We start from the raw sequence: 23,566 nt of genomic DNA on the forward strand, positions 1-23,566 counted from the left end.
TGTTCAACAATGTCCTGCAAGAAAAAACACCAAGAGTCACGTATTAGGTTAACGAACATAAGTACCATGGGCCATACTACCTAGCAGACGACATTTATCCAAGGTGATCATCGTTTGTCAAAACAGTGCCACGTCCGTGAAGTGCAAAGGAAAAACACTTTGCAAGCTATCAAGAAGGGTGTAGAAAGGATGTTGGAGCGTTGTTTTGGTATCCTCCAAGCTCGTTGGGCGATTGTCAGATGTGCTGCCAGAATGTTTGATTTAGAGTCACTTTGATCCATCATGATGACGTGCATCATTCTTCACAACATGATTGTGGAAGATGAGTATGATTATGATACTGTTGATAAATATGAGTTAGACATGATGAACAATTCTAGAACACAAATATATTGTGCTCATGACGCCACCGAAGAACCTGTGCAACACGAGCCATTACAAAGAGATGGACATTACAATGAAAGGCTCATTCAATGATATATTGCATTTTAGGACCCATATATGCACAATGCCCGGCAAATTGACTTGATAGAGCACCAGTAAAAATTCACCTTGCCAAGCAAGTTCTTCCATACATTTTGCATAACCATTCTTGGAAGCACTTCCTTTTCTCTTTAAAGCCTTCTTACCTTGAGGCCTAAATAGATAACGGGTCAACCCCGACGCTTGTTCAGGGGGCGTTTCCGGCACTTCTTCTGTGTCTGTTTCATGAACATCCGAGGCATGATCGGGCGTAGAGTGTAGAGGGGTACTGTTCATGACAACTTCTGGACTAACATGCACAACTCTGAATCTAAGACAATCTTTGACAATATTCCAACATGCCCATCGAGTGAATGATTTGTTTTTGTTTTTGGTTTTGGCATTATACCAAGTTTATGCTTGAAGTGTCTACACAATGCGGGAGAAGAAATAATTATAATCAAAGTAACTAATGTAAATTTGGGTATAGTACAAACAAATAAATAATATATTGTTACCTGATCTATCCCCACTTCGAAGATTACTACTAGCTTATGCCAAGGCGTCTCTCCAAAGACTAAATGATTGGCTGAGTATTCTACAACGACTGGACATCGATTCTTTGGTTCTTTTCCTACCAATTTTCTCAAGAAAATTGGTATGAATAAGACTCTACATTTCTCACAATTGCATCTCATTACCTGTAATCGGATCATGAGTAACTTCAACCCAGCTATAACACAACGTAACATCTTTAATAAGCGTCCAATTCATACTTGCATCATTAGTCATTTTGTTGGAAACCAATTGGATTGAAACTTTGAGAGAAAGATTGGAAATGGTTGAAAGTATTTGAGAAAATATGAAATTGTGGTGTAAGGGAGAAGATAATGAGAATGTATTTATAGAAAAGTAAAATCATTTTTTTTATTTTTTATTAATTTTTAACAACTTAATTAATTTCTGCCTTTGGATTTAAAAAAATTTCAAATCCAACCCTCCAGATTATGCCACGTGGCACAATGGTAACATTTCTGAATTTTTTTTTTAATTTTTAAAGGCGAATAACATGGACCATTGATTTGAAATCCAATGGCTGCTATTGTGCCACGTCATCTAGCCGTTAGGGGGATGTTTGAATTTTTTTTTTTAAATTTATCTGTTGAAATCCAACAAACGACGTCGCGCCACGTGTCCCATCAACGATAACATTTCAGAACTCTAGGCCGTGGGCCCCACTGACTGAAAAGTTGTTGGTGACGTGCCCCCACCCGCACGAGAATGACACACGCCTGAAGCAAATTTTTTATTATCGTGACTGACGTCACCCTAACATCAGCCATGCATCACCTCGCCTTCATGCTCTCGGGTTGTGGATTCGCGCCTGGCCTGTCCACCGAGCCTCCCCCGTGCCCAATCGCCCATGTGGGCTGAAGCAAGGGAGGGAGGCTGTTGGGTGTTTTGGGTTGCCTGTCCACTGGGCTAAAGCCTCTAGTGTAGTTGCTCTAAGAGGACGTTTTTGGTCACCCCTTTTTGACCTAAAGTAACCTTACTCTCACTTCAACAATCTCACCACGTGTCTAAAACACCAACCATAATTATTCTATACTCTAATTATTTCTATGACGTACAAGGCAAATTCCTAGTAGCTGTTTTCCCCCATTCTCTCGCTCACACAACCAGTTCCATCTCCCCGTCGCCGACAACGACAACCGACCGTTATTGCTTTTCTCTCATTTTGTTGTTTTTTTCTAGTAGTGATGCCTCTGGCCTTTTCTTTCGGTGTTTCTGGCCGTCGGTTTTAACGGTCAAGGCCTGTTTTCCCAGCGTTCATCGCTGTTTCCCGGCGTTCTTCGTCGTTTTGGCTTCTTTACTTTTAATCCCAATCCTACGGGCCTCTTTTTTCAACCCTAAACACTCATACTCTTCCATCTTCTTCATTTACTCTTCCTTACAGGCCTTTCCTTCCACAGCCTTTGCTCAAAACTAGGAACGGCTCACCAATTTTGGCCATCAAATCTAAACCTTCCTTTCACAGCTTCGCCCCCGATTGGCATGCAGAAAAATCAAGGTCAAGCGTTCTATGGCTTAGCCCAAAGCGAGTGTGTTTTAGATGCCCCCTTAGCCCCAATCCCTTTCCTTTTGTTTTTGTTTTCGGTTCTCCTTTCTAGGGCTTGTGTTAGGGGTTAAAAAATGGTGATTCTTTTCCGGTGTGGCTGTTTTGGTGGCGAAATTTGGTTGGGGAGTTCTCTTTGTTGCGGGTTGGAAATTTTTTCGATGCGATACCTTCGTTGAATTCAACGCGAAGTTGGTTTTCTTCAGACGACTACCCTTGTGGTTGCTAGTGGGGTGGTTGTGTTAACTGCTGCGGTGGATTTCTGACTGTGCAGGATAGGATTTAGGGTTTTCTTATTTTTGATATTATGCTTTTTGTTGTTTGGGGCTTTGGTTATCCCCAATTGTGTTGGGTTTATTTGTTGTACTTGATTTTGTGTCATTGTCTTTCAATGAAAATGTTTTATTTTCGACCAAAAAAAGAAAAAAAAAACACTTACAGTTTGTACTTTCTATAATATATCCTTGTTAAATATTTGATTGAAATATTAGATATATAACTTCTCCTCTTCCTCCTCCACCGGCTATACTATCAACAACTCAAACCATATAAGAAACAAAACAAAAAAACCAAAAAGAACTGCAGCTTCGCAAAATTCAAAGAATCAGTAGCGCGTCATCAAAGTTACAGAATTTTCTCACTAGGAAAAACTTACTATATGTCGTGTACTAATCAGCAAAAGAGTCGTCCAATTGACTTGGTCAACTTATGGTCCTTCTTCTTTGGCTTGAGGAAGGTTGAATAGGAGAATAAAATCAAAAATGTCCGCCGACCTGAATCAGCTGTCACTGCTGACTCACAAATTCGGAAGCATGTATATATTTTCGTTTACTGTTGCATTTCTTGCATGTCACCCAACCACACAGTATATATACGTTCGCAAAGCCCCAACAAAGACACCACAAAACTCTAACGCAGCTAAATGACAAACTCTTCGTGATTTCAATACTTTCGATCACTCGATCTCCCTTGACATTAGCTCTCAAATACAGAGATACACAATATCTTAAACATAATGTCTCAAGAAATATCAGATGCAGAAGAGCAAGCAGTGAAAGCCTATAGATGGGCTGCTAGAGATTCCACACGAGTTCTCTCTCCGTTCCACTTCACCAGGAGGTACTCAATTATATACATTGGTGATCAAATTTTGTTCACCAACTAATATCATAGTTTTTCATCTTTACTGTTCATTTATGACGATGTGTAGTGGCATATCATTTGATGACAAATTTGCCAACTCTAGCATTATTGATGCATAAGATATACAACTTTCATTAGTAGTAACGAGTTTTCTTCATGTGTGTTTCTTTTTATATTGCAGAAGCGCTGATAATAATGACATCAGCATCAAGATACTATCTTGTGGAATTTGCCACTCGGACCTTCACTTTGCTAAGGACGAAGTTGGAATGACTATTTATCCCACCGTCCCAGGGTAAACACCTACATTCGTTACCTAATATATTATCTCGATTAATTAGCTGACTTTGAGTACTTTTTATTTTTGTTATTAATATTTACATCATAATTTTTTGTAGGCATGAGATTGTAGGCGAAGTGACAAAGGTTGGGTGCAATGTCACAAAGTTCAAAGTAGGAGACATAGCTGGAGTTGGGTGCATGGTGGGTTCATGTCGCTCATGTGACAACTGCACACAGGACTCGGAAAATTACTGCCCCAAAATGGTGTGGACGTACAACAATCCTAACATAGATGGACCAAGAACATTTGGTGGATACTCCAACAAGTTAGTAGTTGATGAACACCTTGCGGTCCTAATCCCAGAAAACTTGTCGTTGCAAGGTACTGCTCCCATGCTCTGTGACAGGATCACAGTCTACAGCCTGATGAGATAATTTGGACTCATGGAGCCTGGTAAGCACTTGTGTTAAATTTTAGGTAGACAAGCCATGGGTCCACTCCAATAATACCGATAATATCCCACTTGGGCACCTGCTCAATCCGTCAAGTGTGGGGTTGTATTGCAAAAGGTCTCGGTGTTAGTTAGAATAGGGGTAATTCTATGTAAAGAGCTTGTTACCAAGCCTTCTGGCTGATGTGGGATAGAGAAATTCTAACACTCCCCCGCACCTAAGTATCACTCTAATTAAGCTTTACTTGTGTAATTAATTTATTTATTTTACTAAAAATATGACTTTAACCCTTGAAACTCAATTCCCCCCCTAAAATCCGACATTTTTTTAGTCAAACAAGACTCAGTGACTAGACTCCTCATAAGCAAATTCAATAAATATGTTTGACTTTACACTTTTCAAATGCTAAAATACCTCTATGGGAATCACTAATGTCAATATTAGGTGATTACAATGGAGTAATAGGTCAAGCCAACGAACTAAGGTTTTATGAGTATTCCAAACAAAAACCAACAAGCATTGTCACAAGATTAGAGAATCTGTGAAGAAAAAGAATGTTCAAGTTTAAAGAGTTAACGCTGCTAAAACGTAACAAAACCAATCACTAACGTGATGTCACAAAAGTAGGTTGACCGACACATCAATAGTTTTGGTGCGTGTCATTGTGATAATTGGTTTTAGTGTAAGTGGAAGATTGTTGGAGTTGTGCCCTAAAAGTCAGTTTTGTAATATTGGATATTATGTAATAAATTGATTTAATTAATTAATAATAGAACAAGATTATTTCATTCATGAGTTTAGCTTTATATTATAGAGATAATACACTATGAATGAGTCCATATAATTTAAGTTATAGGAGTTGTTGGGGGATTTTTTGGTCAAGTTGGACTTAGGCTTTGAGAACGTCTCTTGTCTCCCTTGGTTCGATTTCGTACCAGGTCCCAGAATATCTCCAAAGAATTAGCACGTCTTAGGAAATATTTTGGTTGGATCAATGACTTGAAGATAGCATGATTAGGCAAACAATGAAAGAGAGAGATCTTGGGTGATTGTATGGTAGTTTCTGTTGGATAATTTAGGTTTTCTAGGGTGGTAGCAAGGCTTTCAATGGCTGAGATACTCATAAGAAGGACATGGAAAATACTAAGGTTGCAAGGTGATGTGTCTGGGTTTCTTTGGTTCTCTGTGTGAAAACTGGGGAATTAGGGGATCCTTTCTCCATATTTGTAGTTGGATGATTCCTTACTAAGGAATCTCTAGTTTGGACTTGTTTCTCCCTCTCCTTTCTCCCTAGTTCTCCTGTTACTCTTATTTTCGTTTAAGGATGCTAGACTCTAAACTTGTAGCATATGTCTTCTTCCAGAAGTGTAGCTTTCCCTGGTTAGCTTTCTGCAAGTGCTACTTTTAGTAGCACACATCATGGCTTTCGCAGCGTTAAACTTCTTCGTAAGCTGGGAAGGGAAAGTCAACATTAAATGCTTGTTTGATGGGCTTTCATGTGAACTTATAGCTGGAATCTAGTTCAGTCATAACTGAACTAGTTAGCTTGCTAAGGAAAGATGTAAACTAGGCTAATTCTCTCTCAATACCTGCCTAGTGTGGACTTCAAAGGTTATGGGCTAAGATCTTGGGGCCGCTAAGTAACCCAAAGTCTTCTATAACCTTGATTCCACACAGGCCCGATGAATTTTCGTAACCATCCATATCACAACTGACTTGACAAGCCTTGAGAATATGACTTGGACTTATTTTAACGTGACAAATAGGCATGACCTAACTTATAAATATCCGGTCTAGTTACTGTAGCATGCCATGTTTGTAAATATATTTCTTCCTCAATCTCACACCTTTGCATGTATTTGGACTCAAATATAGGCTTGCATGACAATTGGGCTTTGAGACTTGTTTAGGCTTGCTCATTACATTTTTGGGCCCCAACATGAGTAATGTCCTAAACGAGGTTAGAGCAGGGCAATTGCATTCCATAGTCACTTAGTCCTTAATGTTCCTAACTGTTTGGAAAAGCTTAAACATATGGATGCTTACCACATGTCAAATGTTACAAAGCTTCAAGTTGTAGTATACTAATAGTACTCGGAGACAAGGCATCATTAGATATCTTGTGCTTATAGATATGGACTTTGACTTCACCACAAAGCACTCACTACTTCGCAAGGACTGATAGTGTGTTGCTTGGGTTTATGTGTATGAGTATGGAGATATACAAATGCACGACACAAAATCTATCATCTTTTGGTAATTGTTCAATAAATGAAAATATCCCTTGAAGCCACTTGAAGATTCATTTTAGAAATCTTCGCCCCAAGTACTTGTTGATCAAGCTAAGTTTGTAAGAACTGCTTGAACATGAGATGCATCATGGTGATATATTTACATGTGATTTGACATTATTCTATATCACATAAATCTTGATCGGGATATGGATGATAGAAGAACCGAGTTGTATTTGATTAGTTTACTTATACTTTTATCTAATTCGAGTAGGCATGAAATGTTGCTCAGTGTCACTCATGACTTGTGAAATTACATTAATTTATCAATTAATTTCTCTACCGGCATGGATGATCAGATATAATCAATTGTTAGTTATTTTGGATAGATTATTTGGGCTTATTGGACAAGGTTTTAATTAAAATAAGTTTTGAGTTTTAGCCCAAATCACAAGGCCGAATGTGCTTAAGTAATGGACTTGGCGCAAGGAGTAATGACTACTTGGCATCAAGCCCACCAAAGGATACGGCTAGTGTATTATAAGCACCTATGTGTTCTCTCATATGTTCCTACGATCAGTTTTTCCCGAGAGAGAGAGAGAGAGAGAGAGAGAGAGAGAGAGAGAGATCCTAACTAAAAACACCTAGTGTGCCGCACCAAATTATTCTAAGAGAGAGATATTGCTAACACAGTCAATTCTCTCACTTTATCATCCATCTTTGGTGTAACAGATTCAGTGTGGATACTTCTAGAGGCTCAACATTTGGAGAGCTTAATGTGTTCAACCATGAAGAGGAAGAACACAAGCACGAGGATGAGCACAAGGATGGCTAAGGAATCATGTAAGTAATTTTCTTCGTCATATATTTCTTTGTTGCTTTATCGATTACAACCAACGAGATATATAATTGGGATAACATATTGTATGTTACTTATTATTTTTTATTCCATATTTACTTATTCGAATTAAATTTATCCCAATAACATGTCCAGAATTCCAACAAGTTTAACGATTCAGAGTATCTCAACCAAATACACAACTATATTGTATAATTACAAATAGTAATAATAATATACTTCAGTTCGATTTCGGAATTTTGCTTTTGGTTTGATTTCGGTATTCGATTCAGAAAATGCCAGCTCTATCTCTAGCGATGGTCTTAGTTAAATTGGAAATCGCTCAAGTACATAGATCCCTCTTAGACTCTCACAGGCAAATGAATAGGGTTTGGAATGAATGAAATATAGTTGATTGCAAACCTATTTATAGACTGGCAAAGGTTACCACCATGTAGGTGTAACTCTTGTGGAATGGTTGTAACTCTTTATTCAGGGGTTTCACCTTCTTCTACATTCATTGTATTCGGTTCATATGTTGAAGCAACGTTCTCTTTATTATGAACCAATTAATGCCCCTTTTCTTAAAGTCACGCCACTTGGTCAATAGGTGTATTTTCCCTTGTGAAAGACCCACTAGATGAATTATTTATTCCTTCAGGCTTGCTCATCTCTCTCTTTCTTAGTATAAATATATCATTTGTTCAAAAAAAAAAAATATATTGATATAACTGTTGCCATTCACATTTTGCTTCGCGCAACAATGTCCATCCTTTACTGTCGAACTTCTTCTATACACATGAACATATGCTTGACACACACCAACTAGAATGACCCATTTTAGCTTTAGATATTTTTTAAAACAATAATACTAGAATTACCCATTCTGTACCATTTTTTTATACATGGAAATTATTTACTTTCTTCTTTAAAATCAATTCTAAAGTCATAAACACTTCTTGCAAAAGTGCTACTATAAAAAGAACACTGAAATTTTTAATAAAATGCAAGTGCTCCTAGAAGCACTTTTAACTTTTTTTGCCAAACTCGAACATAAGCGTTTCCAATTATTTAAAAGCACTTCCAAACATGCTCGTACATGTCACAATATTAATTTTTTTCAAAACAGTGTCACACTATTAATAATAACCTGTCCCTAATTTTACGGCTTTATTAACTTAAATGTGCAATTTGATGAGAATGCCCCTAGATGCGAGATTATTGACTTTCGTTGACCATTATTTCTTGATGCGTATGAGCTATTATTTTACCTTATTCTTGAAGTACTTGACGGTACGAACGCATAAGCTCAAGTAGAACTGAATTCGGAGTTACGACAAAGATTTTACGAATTTTGGAGTGTGAAGGGTGTTTGGGTAAATTCACGTTTACGGGAGATATTTTTCTATATTGTCTTTTGCGACTTTGTGCTGTGTGACAAGTGGGGCCTACACCACTCCTTCCCCTAACTCCTATGTCTTCTCTCATTTTCTCTCCTACTTTCTCGAATCCCTCTCTCATTAACTCTTATCTTTCTCACTTTCTCATTTGCCCTCATTTTTTTCTATCATCTCTCAGACTCTCCATTCCCTCTTAACCCTCGTCTCTCTCTCTACAACTACAGATTACCACCCCAACACCATCAATCCTCACCATACTCTGCGGCTAACCATAACAAGTTGTCATCTTCACTTCCTCTCTGTGATAACACTGAGGAATCCAAGGCCACACCCTTGACCCTCTGCCTCAGCTCTTTATCTCCTTCATTGTGTAGACGCAGGTAGGGTGACACCGTCGCCCTTTTACATGGCAACATTCTACAGTGCATAATCAAGGTAATCCTTAGGACCCCCAACCTCAAATTCTTCTTAGTTTGAACCTCTAGTGATATTTTTAACCTTAAATATGAGATTTGGAAGTGATCTAATGCAAAAAGCATCTAGGGAAGGATTTCCCTAGATTTTTGGAAATGAACTGTGGCCAGTCAATGCCATCTTCAGGCCATTTTTCTGGCCAATTGCGACCATGTCACAACCTTAAATAGGTATAGATCTATTCTCCACATTTCTAACTTCATTTAGGTTTTGAATCATCAATTTTGGTTAAGTGTCGAGCTCCGAATGAGCTCTGGAAGTTAGAGAAAAACCTGCAAAAATCTAGAAGCTCGAAAGGAAGGTGAGTAAAATTGTACTCACAGCTGCGTGGGCACGCTGTGGACATGAGAGGGTGGTCGGCGAGTGTGGTGCTTGGCTGGTTATACAGACACATTATGGCGGTGCATGGCAGCTGGTGCGATGGTGCGTGCAGGAACCCGAGGTTCATTCTTAGAGTTCTCAACATGTCAAATCCGCTCTCCATTATTCAAACTAGATCGTTGTAAAATAGTTCATTTATTAACCGTACTTTGTACGAAAATACGTATTTACATTAGTACGTTATATATTTATGTGAATGGTTTTGTTTCTAGGTGAAACGCATCGCAAGGATCTTCGATGCCTGCGAGGCGGGCTCAACTCGATGACATGATTTCCATATATGCTTAATAAAGAAATTTCTACAATATATCTTGATTAGACCAATGCTTTAAGAATTAGCATATTGACGAAATTTATGAAATTCTCATGAATTCTACAGGATGCATGTTTATGCATATTTTGATGTGATGCCATAAATATATTTACGGTCACGAATATTATTATTTTATTGTTATGAATGAAGAAATTTCTGTATTATGATCATATTTATATTACTGCTCATCATGCATGCTACATTGGTGTTTCTACTCGCCTCGGCCAGAGCTAGGCTTCACATGTATGTTCACATCGCACTGCATGCTCACTTTGGATTCATTGTAGGTGCCAGTCGTGTCCTAGATTGCTATAGGCAATTTGGACTTGTATGTGATGCTCATAGTGTTGGTCTTCACGTGATTATAGTACTAGAGCGTAATTCATTGTTACACCCAGTCCTGTTCATATCATAATATCTCTGCATGAACTTGTGTGTCAGCATATGTCGATGAGCACGCGATATGATATGTTTGTTTATGCGAGATTATGTGATACCAAACGTTATGTGTATTGTATTCTTGAGATATTGCTGGTTGCAGTAAATATTTTCAAACTATACATAATATGTTATATTTAGAAACTATACTTGTTTTACGACAATAGGTTATTACGTTTTCGAAACGGTTTTTCAAACTTTATTTTCAAGCCCACTTACCCTTGCTTTTCGCCTTTCAAGGTTTTAGTGGTAGTGCTCTTGTGTCGACGAGGATTCGAGGCAAAAACTTAGTATATAAGACTATTTCTGGTGATAAAATTTTTATCCTACTTTTACTGTACTTTACTTATCCTCTAACATCATGTGTGAAATGCGTTCAATCCCGCTCATATGTGCACTCTTGTGTTTAGTTACTTATATGTTTAAATTTACTCACATTTTCCACATCATTACTCTTTATGGCTTCATCACCCTCCTGGTGTCGACCAACACAACTCGATTTGGAGTCCAGATGGACATTCCAGGTTGGGGTGTGTTAATTTGGTATCAGAGCATAAATTTGGGCAGTATTGCTTTCATCACACGTGATGTAACCATTTTTAATTCTTGAACATAATTTGCGAATATTGCCATCGTGCACGAAAAACGTGTTAGCTTTTCCTAAATTTTAAGTAATTTAGACGATTAATCGACATTCTAGAAGATCGTTTTGTGAGCGCCTTTAGACTTTAAGTGAAAAATTTCCTTGCCGAGGAAAGATTTAGATTGGAGACAAGCTTATGGCCCGGAAGCAGGGCTATCCAGTCATCATTACCAACCTGTCCGAGATAAGAAATCGTAAATAGTTTTGATTCCTTGGCAATACTGGTTAGAACATTCTCGACCATTTATCCCTGAGGTCACTTCTACAGACGAACATTAGAATTGAAGCACGAGTTCAATTTCTGCTGTAAGAGTGAATTGAGTATCGAGAAAGCTGTGAAGACCTTTTGGTGCATGTCGTAGAGAAAGGAATTAGTATTATACATTTTGAGGACGCATATCTCTAGCTTCACTTCTCAAAATTTACCTGGGATACTACCAATATGGGGAGTAAAGTACACCATTGACCTACTTTCTAATACAACACTTATTCTCTTACATCTTATTGAACGACTCCTATATCATTGAGAAAACTTAGTTACAAAAGCAGACCGATTAAGGATTTATCCAACCTAACCCTTTATCTAGGAAACCTGAAACCTAACCGTGAAGGCGAAAGACTAAACCTTAGGATCGTACCTAGATTTAGCAACTCCATCGGGTGATGATTAAAACCATTAACCTATACTTCGAATTGATGGTCTCTTAGACCATCTTTTAGAACCGAGTTTTTTTCCATAGCCTTACAAATTCATAGTAGTCTTGCTGACTACTTTCTCATCTACTCCAACAACGAGATCAAATTTTCTAAACATCGGCAATCACCATCATACCAAGTTCTTTCAAATGTTAACTTTGTTTAGATCAGGTACTTTCCTGGGAGACGTGATCTTAGCCAAGGATATTCTTTTTATTTTCCCAAAAGGTTGTAGCTAAAGAAAATTGAAATCCTCACAAAGTGTTGTGAAATATGAAATATCATTTGTTTTGACAATTGCTATTGGCAGTTTGTTAATGATTGTTTAGCCATATCGTTTTTACTCATGAGTTGACTGAGGAAAGTTAGTTTTGTATAAGACGTTGAATGTGAATAAAGTTTTTGACAACTGAAGTGTTGTGTGACTTGAGCATTATTCTTAAACTTTCTGATGACATTGATAATTTTGAGCTTTACAGTGATGTTTCATTGAATGTTTTGGATGCGTGCTGATGTAGTGAGACATGTATCGCTTATGTCTCCTAACTGTTGGAACACATGAAGTGAACTACCTAACTCCTGACCTAGAGTCAATGATTACCTTTTTTACTTGAAAATCCGATGACACTTCTCCTTGGAGAAATGTGTCAAAATCTTTATCAACCTCACAAACTTCTCAAATACATCTTCATTTGAAAGGAACTAAATTTCTGACAGCGATGATGGAAAAATCAAATCAATTCCTACGTTTGCATCATCGTGTATTGCACAGTTTGTGCAAACGTAATTACTGATGATCCATAGTAAACGACACATATACGCTTGATCACTTTTAGCCTATCCTATCCCATTTCAGTCGAAATTCACGTGCATTGATATGACATTACTTAGAAATCATCAAGAAATCACTCAAGTGGTTATAATCACTTCCTGTATCCGAAATGGAGATTGGGAAATATCACCACCCGGTACAAGGTATCTTGTATATGTGGAGATTATGATGATGTTTCAGTGATTATCGACTGACTCGACAAGTCATCCCACTTTTTGTTGGTCCAGAGGGACTACATTTTGGACCACTTAGTAAAATTTCTCATTCTTGAATTTTTCAGATTTTCTGTTGTTTCGACCGACTTCTACTTTGACCACGATTCCACAGTCACCTCTTTGTGTTGGAAGGCATTCCAGTCAACCATGGGAACATGTTTACCCTATTGCACTTCATTTTTTTAAGCAAACAGACCGTCTAGGAGAATCGCTCGGACATTGAATTTTGTGGTTGTGACCATTAATTCCTCAATCACCCAACAAATACTCTAAACGAATCTTTACCGTTGGTGATTGAATATCCCGGAAGCTACTGTTGTAGCGAGATGTCACAACTACAAATTTTTACATACATAACGCAGTTTATGGGTCATGTTAAAAGTTTAATGATGCAAGGGTTTAGCGTCATCTTTGTGGGTGTCATTAAAGATATTTTCTATGACGTTGAAAGAGTGTCATGTATTACTTCTAAGGATGCCTAACAAGCGTCATTGAATTAAGAACTTGTGTCATCTATTATCATTTAAGACGCGGAATAAGTGTCATAAACAGATGAATGAGCGTCATGATATACTAAACATGACATACGCACAGTGTCATGTATAGCTTCTAATGACATCTAACAAGCGTCATTGAATTAAAAAAGCGTGTCATCTATTTTAATTTGAGACACGGAATATATGTCACAAACAAAGGAATGAGTGTCATGATATACTAAACATGACATCTACATAGCGTCATGTATTATAGCATTGAAACCATTTGTAGCGTCATTGAATATTTATTGGGATGAAGTCATCAACATGCTTAGCCCACTCTATTCTTAATGTATCAATTTTCTGTTGAGTGTATGTAGATTTTCTTTGAACTGCAACAAATCACAACAAAGGAAACGTGTCAAAACAAAAACACAATGTTCCTTACCTTTACTACTTTCCAATTGATATTTTTTTTCGACCCTTTATTCCTTTTTTAGCTTTAAATATCTTCAATGCGCTGCACATAAAGGATATGAACACATGAAATATATACAAAACCAACATAAGCACCAAAATTGACGAAGACAGAGGAGATAAGCACCATAAGAAAGCCTAACCTATCAATTGATTTATTTGATATGTTAAGAGAAGAAAAACCTGCAGAAAAGAAAAACCACAATCAAACCACTACTATTAACGTGCAATGGAAGCCTTCTATGAACCTAATATTTGTACACGCGCTTATGCACATCCGAGAACGTTTTTTTACATCAACCACAATCAAACCACTACTGGTATCCTTGTACAAATTCCTTAAAGTCCAAACCTGCAGAGGCACTAAACAATCCATTACGGTAAACCACTACGAATCCATCTATGATGAAATAATGAGAAATGTGAAAACATATAAAGAAGCCAAAATAAATCATGCGTACATGAAAGTGAATCTGAATGCTTTGCAGGACATGTTTATAAATTAAATGGAACTAACTACTAGAGATGGAACATTTAACATTCTGACTATACTTAAACACAAACTACGCAGCAAACTACTGTAGAGCTGCTTCTAATAAACTAAAATGGCAGAAACTGACAATATTAGAAAAAGATCCTCTTCCTCCATTTCCACTTCAGCCTCTTCACTAATCTCATGATCAACCCCAGCGAATGTAACCACCCATGTATCTGCAAGAGGATTCAGTGATTAAAGTCATCAAACTACACTAAAAAGCATCGCTCTGAATTAATCGGGAGAGTCACACTGAACAGCTCATTTTCAGGTTTTCAATTTCAGCGCTGGGAGAGTCATTCATAAATATTCTTTGACAGTGAGATTACCTCCATGGATTATGCTCACACTGGACAACTCATTTTCGTGGTGATGCAACTATATTTTTCAATCATCTGCCATTCAATCAATTCAAACCGAGGAACATGCAACATCAAGAAGAGGATTTGCCATGTCAGGATCACTGTCGTCCAATTAATACAAAAATTCGAGTTAACTATAACAGCCTAATTTCATTTTCTCAGCAACCAAACCAAAGAAAATGCCTATCCGTTAAACACTCGATTTGGGGGTAAATGTTGTAGAAACTGGGCTTCAATCCCTCAACTGCAACAACCGAATTGAAGTGTCCAAGGCATTGAAAAACTCACCCAAGATCTTTCATATACTAGGGGATTTCACTTGGAAAAGAAAATGTTCCATACTAATGGATTCGGGTCCATAACCATGGGTTCCAATGTACGAGATCTTGTTGCACTTACCAATGAGGTCCATATCGATTAGTATTACACACGGAATGGATCTTGAAGTACTATTTCCATATCTCCCTGACCAAATCCACCCACATTAGGATTACTTGTTAATGGTTGATCAAATTTGACAGATTCGCCCTCTGAAACAAGAAGTTTTGGTCCTAGAGGGATAATATCAATCACTTGACATCCATCGGACAGGCAGTCGAAACTACCAAGCTGGAGTATGGTAGGGTTAGAGGGAATTTCTGGTGGAGCAATGAAATTCATAGAGATCAGAAAGAACACCAACTGACGAAAAGCACTCTGCTAGGTCGACACTAACACTGATAGGCGAAAGTTAGAGAGTTCCGCATTATGAACTATGTACCGCGCACATCACTTAGATGGGCTATAGAAAGTAACATAGGAGGAAATGAAGAAATAGAATCTGAAAAAAATATAGAAGGAAATGAAAGAGGATCATATTCTATTTGTACTGTATCTGAAATGAACTTTGGCTATTCCCATCCCTCAACTCCTCTAGACTATACTTTTTCTCTTTCAACTAACTAATTTAGCCTTTCGAATATGTATAAAGTATTAACGTTTTTTTTGAACAAAAGGAGACACAGTATGGACAAATAAAAAAACAAGAGGAAACAAAATGGAATTCTTTTGTATACTTTATATACATATGATATATATAAGGGGTATATCTCCGACATTTAGTTGGATACCATGATTTATACTATTAATGAATATGTATGTCGACCCATATCAATTAATTTTTAGAATATATACTCATACAAATTACTCATGTGCCAGGAACCAGATTTGAACTAGTTTCTATCGATTAGTATTACACGGAAGAAATCAATTATAGACACTAATATAATTAGATCTGCTGCTTCATAGACAAACTTGGGATTTGCAATCCCAAGTAAGATTGGTTCAAGATCATAGGATCCTTTTCTATCAGATAGGAAGGGTTGTTGTACATTTTGTTCTTGAGGATAATTGTATTTTATTTATTTTGATTGAGTTATTAATAAATTGAGTTTTTTATTATTTTATTATTATAAATATGTTATTATTCATAGAAAAGAAAAATGAATAAAAAGAAAATAAGATAGACCAAAAAACTTTCTTTGATTTGAACTCACCCAATCAAAAATCCTTCAATTCTCAAATCAAAAGAGAATAGAATAAACCATACTTTCATACAATATCTTAATTGAATTATATGTAATGATCAATAAATTCTGTTTAATTCTACGCCTACATGTATAAAAATTCTAGTAATCTATTTTATAGATAATAAATATTTATACTTGAGTTGATGAACAACCAGTACACAGAAGAAATGTTATAGGTAAAACTTTGTTTAGAATGATGTGGCAGAAAGTAATGAGCAACTTGAAGGACATGATCAGCTATGGATTCTTACATCCATCACTTTTTTATATTATATAGGAATGAAAGTGCTCTTGGCTCGGCATCATTTGTTTTGTTCCACTGGAACCCTCATTTTTGAGAGTGTTGTCATGTAAATAGTACACGATGGAGCTCGAGTAGAAAAAAGAAGGCGTTAAAAGACCCTCCTGGCCTAACCCTAGACACTCTAAGATCCTTTTTCAAATTTGCTCCCATTTTGTGTGGCGACATGGGGGCGTAAAAAATGAAAGATAAGGATGGGGTTCTTCTCACTTTTGGCATAATGAGCCCCCAACGAGAGGCCTGTAAGGCGGGCTATTAGCTTAGTAGTAGAGCGCACCCTTGATATTTGTGTCATTGTGCCTGGGCTGTGAGGTCTCTTAGCCACATGGATAGTTCACTATGCTCATCAATGAACGAACTACTTGTTTTGCCATTATAAGTTTGAAAATAAATGTTTAAATGTCCTTCAAAAGCAAGTAAAAAGAAGGCTTCCAGTTGTAAGATATCTAATGAAACCATTGTTGGAATTGAGATCTCATTCAAAGAGAAAGATATCAAATATTTGGAGTTTCTTTTTGTATGTTAAATGGATGATCCGATCCGCAAAGATCATGATTGGGAATTGTTTGATCGTCTTTCTCCAAGGAAAAGGCAAAACATAATCAACCATGTCACTCTCGATATGTTCCTAAAAAAATCTGATTCATGCGGATTCTTCCCCCAACTAAAGAAGAGATATTGGTAGAATTGTCGCATATGAAAATTGAGCATAATTTTGCATAGCCCACTTGTTTAATTCATGAACCCAATTACCATAGAGAACATATTAGTGCAAATTCACACACACACACACACACACACACACACACACACATATATATATGAATAGTTTTATGTTTGTTTATTTCTCTTGTTTGAGACACGTTGTGAATATAGAATGTTACTTTACAACGAATGTTTATAATGCTAAAGTAGAAGGTACAGTATGAAAAATAATACAAAAAGGGGGGGGGTACAAAATAACCATTATGGATGCATCGGATGGATATATTTACATCCCAGAAAGGCTATAATTGAAGATACCATTGTTTCTGGTACAGAAGTTCCTATAAAAATGGGAAATGCCTTACCTTTGAGTGCAGTTTGAACTATTGATTTACATATTTGGAAGTAACCAATTAGGTTCACGATGAAACCTAGCGATCGATCACTGATCCAATTTGAGTACCCTTATAGGATAGACCTTAACATAAAACTGAAGAGTAACGGCAGCAAGTGATTGAGTTCAGTAGTTCCTCGTATAAAGTTATTGACTCTAGAGATATAGTAATAGATAAATTCATTACATTTCTATATGAAAAATCTAGATTCGGTGATGTAACGTAGGGCCTTCCAAAAGTTGAATAGGTTTTACAGGCGTGTTCGATCGATTCAATATCAATGAACCTAGAAATGAGAGTTGAGGGTTGTAAAGCAATATTAAAGTATACAGATAAATGGAAGGGTGAGAGAAAGATAGAAAAAGAATATTAATGATATATAATTCCAATATGTAAGGTCTATGAGTCATCTCATATAAAGGGAATGTAATAAAGCATCAATACTGATTGATCCATAATTACACAAATCCATGAATACACCAAAAATCAAGAGCCCTAAGCCAATAAGGACTGAGAAGGTTGACTTAAGAATAAATTTAATTAGAGGCGCCGCTGTAAAATTTAGTCCTAATCATTAATCGAGAAGTGGTGGGAATGACAGAACTTGTGAATGCATAAAATTCTATTGAAAACGAATCCTAATGATTCATTGAGTGTGCCTAGGCTGTGAGGGCTCTAAGCCACATGGATAGTTCAATGTGCTCATCAACGCTTGGCCCTGATATGTGGATCATCCAAGAAATATTAGCATGGCGTACTTTTCATGATCGAACCAGGGTTTGAAACCAAACTTCTACTCAGGAGGATAGATGGGGGCGATTTAGGTGAGACCCAATGTAGATCCAACTTTCTATTCACTCGTGGGATCCAGGCGGTCTAAGAGGGACTACCACGACTCCTCTCTAGATTATCTACCAGAAATGAAGCACCATCACACACAGATTTACAAGATAACCCAAATTTGAAGCCTTTCTTTTCGGGTAACTTCTCCAGGCTACTGACAGGAGTTTCTTTCAGGGTTTCCTCCATCCATGGATCAATCTGGTCCATCTATTACTTATGGGTTGTACAATCTTAAGCTCTGCAAAAAAGAATTAAAGAATCAATTTTTATGATGGAAAAACCAAAAGAGCTACAAATTCCAAATTGCTGAGCACAAAAGTGGAGTAACACTAACAGAGTTGCAAGAGGAGATGACCCAACGATCGACGAGAGAAAGGAGACAGCAGCGAGATGAGGGATACGATGAAGGCGAGACCATCTGTGTCGTTCTTGTGGGGTCTGCAAGATTGATGTGGAAATGACAGTTTGAGAAGAAAATGGAAAATGTCGGTTTTTAGGAATTCGCAGCATAAATCTTTTGCGGGAGCTGGCTAGGTAGTGAAGTGGGGTAGGCGCGATGGTTTAGGAAGGTTTGAGCTAGGAATTCACGAGATAATCTTCCTTTTTTCTTTGTGGCATAAATCTTTTGCAGGAGTTGGCTGGGTAAATTGTAATAATCGTTGCAAATTTTATGGCTTTATTAATTTTAAATGTGTGATTTGACGAGAATGCGCCTAGATGCGAGATTGTTGACTTTGGTTGACCGTTATTCTTAACTTGTATGAGCTATTATTTTACCGTAATCTTGAAGTACTTGATAGTATGAACGCATAGGAGTAAGCAGAATTGAATTCGAAGTTACGATGAAGATTTTACGAATTTCAGAACGTGAAAGGCGTTTTGGTAAATTCACGTTTACTGGAGATATTTTTTTGTATTGTCTTTTGTGACTTTGTGCTGTGTGCCAAGTGGGGCCCACACCACTCCTTCCCCTCGCTCATGTGTCTTTTTTTACTGTCTCAACCTCTCATTTTCTTTCTAACTCTCTTAGATCCCTCTGTCACTAACTCTTATCTTTCTCACTTTCTTATTTCCCCTCATTGTTTTCTGTCTTCTCTCAGACTCTCTCTTCCTTTTGAACTCTCGTATTGCTTTTTGTAAGTGCAGATTACCACCCCAACAACATCAATCCTTACCATACTCTCTGACCAACCATAACAAGTCACCATCTTCACTTCTTCTATATGAAAACACAAAGGAATCTAAGGCCACACATTGGACCTTCTGTCTCAGCTCTTTATCTCATTCACTATGCAAACGCAGGTAGGGTGACACCATCACCATTTTGCACGACAACATTCTACAGTGCACAATCAAGGTAATCCTCGGGACCCCAAACCTCAAATCCTTCTTAGTTTGAACTCCTGGTGATGTTTTTAACCTTAAATGTGAGATTTGGGGTGATCTAATGCCACATGCATCTTGGGGAAGAACTTCCCCATATTTCTGAAAAATGAACTGTGGCCATTAAGCCATCTTCAGGCCATTTTTCTAGCCAACTCCGACCGTGTTACGGCCTCAAATGGGTATAGATCTCTATTCCCTACATTTCTAACTTCATTTAGGATTTTGAATCATTGATTTTGGTTAAGTATCAAGCTTGGAATGAGTTCTAGAAGTTAGAGAAAAACTTGCAAAAATCTGGAAACTCGCAAAGTAGGTGAGTACAAGCGTACTTACGGGCGTGTGGATGTGTGAGGGTGGTTGGTGTGTGGTGGCGTATGAAGGAACCTGAGGTCCCTCCTTAGGTTTCTCGACGTGCCGAATCCGCCAGACATTGGACCTTCTGTCTCAGCTCTTTATCTCATTCACTATGCAGACGCAGGTAGGGTGACACCATCACCATTTTACACGACAACATTCGAGAGTGCATAATCAAGGTAATCCTCGGGACCCCAAACCTCAAATCCTTCTTAGTTTGAACTCCTAGTGATGTTTTTAACCTTAAATGTGAGATTTGGGGTGGTCTAATGCCATATGCATCTTGGGGAAGAACTTCCCCAGATTTCTGAAAAATGAACTGTGGCCATCAAGCAATCTTCAAGCCATTTTTCCAGCCAACTCCAACCATGTTACAGCCTCAAATGGGTATAGATCTCTATTCCCTACATTTCGAACTTCAGTGAGGATTTTGAATCATTGATTTTGGTTAAGTATCAAGCTCGGAATGAGTTCTAGAAGTTAGAGAAAAACTTGCAAAAATCTAGAAACTCGCAAAGTAGGCGAGTACAAGCGTACTTGCGGGCGTGTGGATGCGTGAGGGTGGTCAGTGTGTGGTGGCGTGTGAAGGAACCTGAGGTCCCTCCTTAGGTTTCTCGATGTGCCGAATCCGAATCCACCCTCCATTTTCTAAAATTCGATCGTTTTAAAATAGTTCATTTATTAATCGACGACATGATTTGTGACTGGGTCTTTGCTTTTAACTATATATATTTATTTAGTTTCCATAAATGCTTAATAAAGAATTCTCTACAATATATCTTGATCAGACCAACGCATTAGCGTATTGATGAAATTTATGAAATTCTCATGAATTCTACTAGATGCACGTTTATGCATATTTTGATGTGATGCCATAAATATATTTACAGTCACCAATATTATTATTTTATTATTGTGAATGAACAAATTTCCATAGTATGATCATATTTCTATTACTGCTCATCATGCATGCTACACTCACCAGGGACAGGCTTCATGTGTATGTTCACATCGCACCACACACTCACTTCGGATCCATTATAGGTGCTTGTCCTGTCCTAGATTGCTATAGGAAATTAGGACTCGTATGTGAAGTATATAGCATGAGTCTTCACGTGATTGTAGTACTAGAGCATAAATAATTATTACACCCAGTCTTGTTCATGTTAGAATATCTCTACATGAACTTGTGTGTCAGCATATGTCGATGAGTACTTGATGTGATATGTTTGCTTATGAGAAATTATGTGATACCAGACGTTATGTGTTTATTGACGAAATATTGTGGCGTATTGCATTCTTGAGATATTGCTGGCTACAGTAAGTATTTTCATACTATACATAATATGTTATATTTGGAAACTATACTTGTTTTACGACAAGGGGATATTATGTTTTCAAAATGGTTTTTCAAACATTATTTTCAGGCCCACTCACCTTGTTTTTTATCCCTCCAGGTTTTAGTGGCAGTGCTCTTGTGTCGATGGGATTCATGGCAAAAACTAAGTATAGGAGACTACTTCCGATGGTATAATTCTTATCCTACTTTTACTGTACTTCACTTTACTTATGCTCTGATATCATGTGTGAAATAGGTTAAATCCCACTCACATGCGCACTCTTGTATTTAGTCACTTATAGGTTTAAATTTACTCACATTTTCGACATCACTACACTTTATGGCTTCGTCACCCTCCTAATGTCAGCCAGCACTACTCGATTCGAAGTTTAGGTGGACATTCTAGGTTAGGGTGTGTCAATTAATGAGTCCACTCTCTTTTTATCTTTTACTTTTTGTTTTAATTTTTCTGTATATTTTTTAAACAACAATATTCCGCATAATGGGTGTATGACTTGGGCTAGGCCATACAATGATCATTTGCAATAATTAGGTACATCAAACTCATCATCTAAGGGTTTGTTTGATAATCATTTTATTTTCAGGTTTAGTTTTTTTTCTTCAATTTATTGAGAATTGAAAACTGAAAACATGTTTAGTAACTACTTTTAATTAAAAAAAAACCGACAAGTGAAACTGAAAGCAAAAATTCGAAACTATTTTCTTGAGTTTTCAAAATTTGGCTTTCAATTTTTATTTTAAAACTGAAAATTGAATGTAGTTTCCAAACGAATTTTTCAGTTTTTAGTTTAGCACAAGCACTAAGTAAGCAAGCTCCCTCTCCTATGGTCGAGCAAGTAAACTACCTTCTTCATCAATTGGAAATCAAGACAAACCAGGCACTACGATGAGACTTAAAAACACCCAATCCCATTCCGACCTCGATATGTGGAATCATCTTGTGCCATATGTACTGAGATTGTTTGTATAATCTCCACTTCCAAGAGAATAATGACCTATATATTAATTTAATCATTCTTAGTAGGATCTGAAGCAGAGACGGTTAGGGATAAAGAGAACAAGACATGCATTTTGGGTCTCACTTTAAATTAGACATCAAATTTTTTCAGACCCATATAATGTGTAATATCAAATAAATCATTTTCGTCTTTGGTAAATTTACCAAGGGCTATAGTCATAGTGATCCTCCTATTCAACTACTTCAACCATTTTCGAACACCTCATAGCATTTTCTGAACGTTCGAGGCTTCTATCATTTCTGTATGATTTGATTTCTCGTACACTGCCCCTTCTTTTGACTTTTGAATGGGTTTCGAATAGAAAAATCATTTATTAATCTGTAACCCGACCTAGTTTAATCCATGAACTCAACCCGGTTATCTTATCCCTTCCTATTCTTAATAACTGTACGAACCATGAATTGTCTTCTGACTCATCAATCAGATAGATGAATTTTAGAATTGTTCAAGAAACAAGTGATCCCTTTTCTCCATACCGCTAAATCCCGGACATATTCTTCTCGTTTCATCAACTAATCTTAGTCTTGAATCCCGTTGAAGAGGGGAAATTTATAAATATTTTTATGTATTCTTCTAATATATATATATATATATATAAATTTTCATCATCATTGTATTGTTTCTCTTTCACCCATCTCAAATTTGTGGTACCTAGACCTAATACGCCACCAAAAACAATTGCTATTTTTTTTTTTTTTTGTCAACGGAAAAAAAAAACATTTATAAGGCTTGTTTCTTCGTCTCTCATTTACTCTGTCTCTGTCAACTTATGGTCTTTACGTTGAGGAGGGAGAAATGAAAAAAAATGTCCACCAACCTGAATGTACGTCACGGATGATAGAATTTCATATATCTTCACTCTTGCATT

At 37.1% G+C, this 23,566-nt stretch overlaps 1 pseudogene; it reads left to right on the forward strand.

Moving 5' to 3' along the window:
- The first annotated feature begins 3,593 nt into the window (after positions 1–3,593).
- LOC103954187 lies at positions 3,594–4,474 on the forward strand (annotated as a pseudogene).
- The last annotated feature ends 19,092 nt before the right edge of the window (positions 4,475–23,566 follow it).

The sequence above is a fragment of a genome, unplaced genomic scaffold, assembly GCF_019419815.1.
Source record: "Pyrus x bretschneideri cultivar Hongxiangsu unplaced genomic scaffold, Pyrus_bretschneideri_v1 Contig86, whole genome shotgun sequence".
Taxonomy (NCBI): domain Eukaryota; kingdom Viridiplantae; phylum Streptophyta; class Magnoliopsida; order Rosales; family Rosaceae; genus Pyrus; species Pyrus x bretschneideri.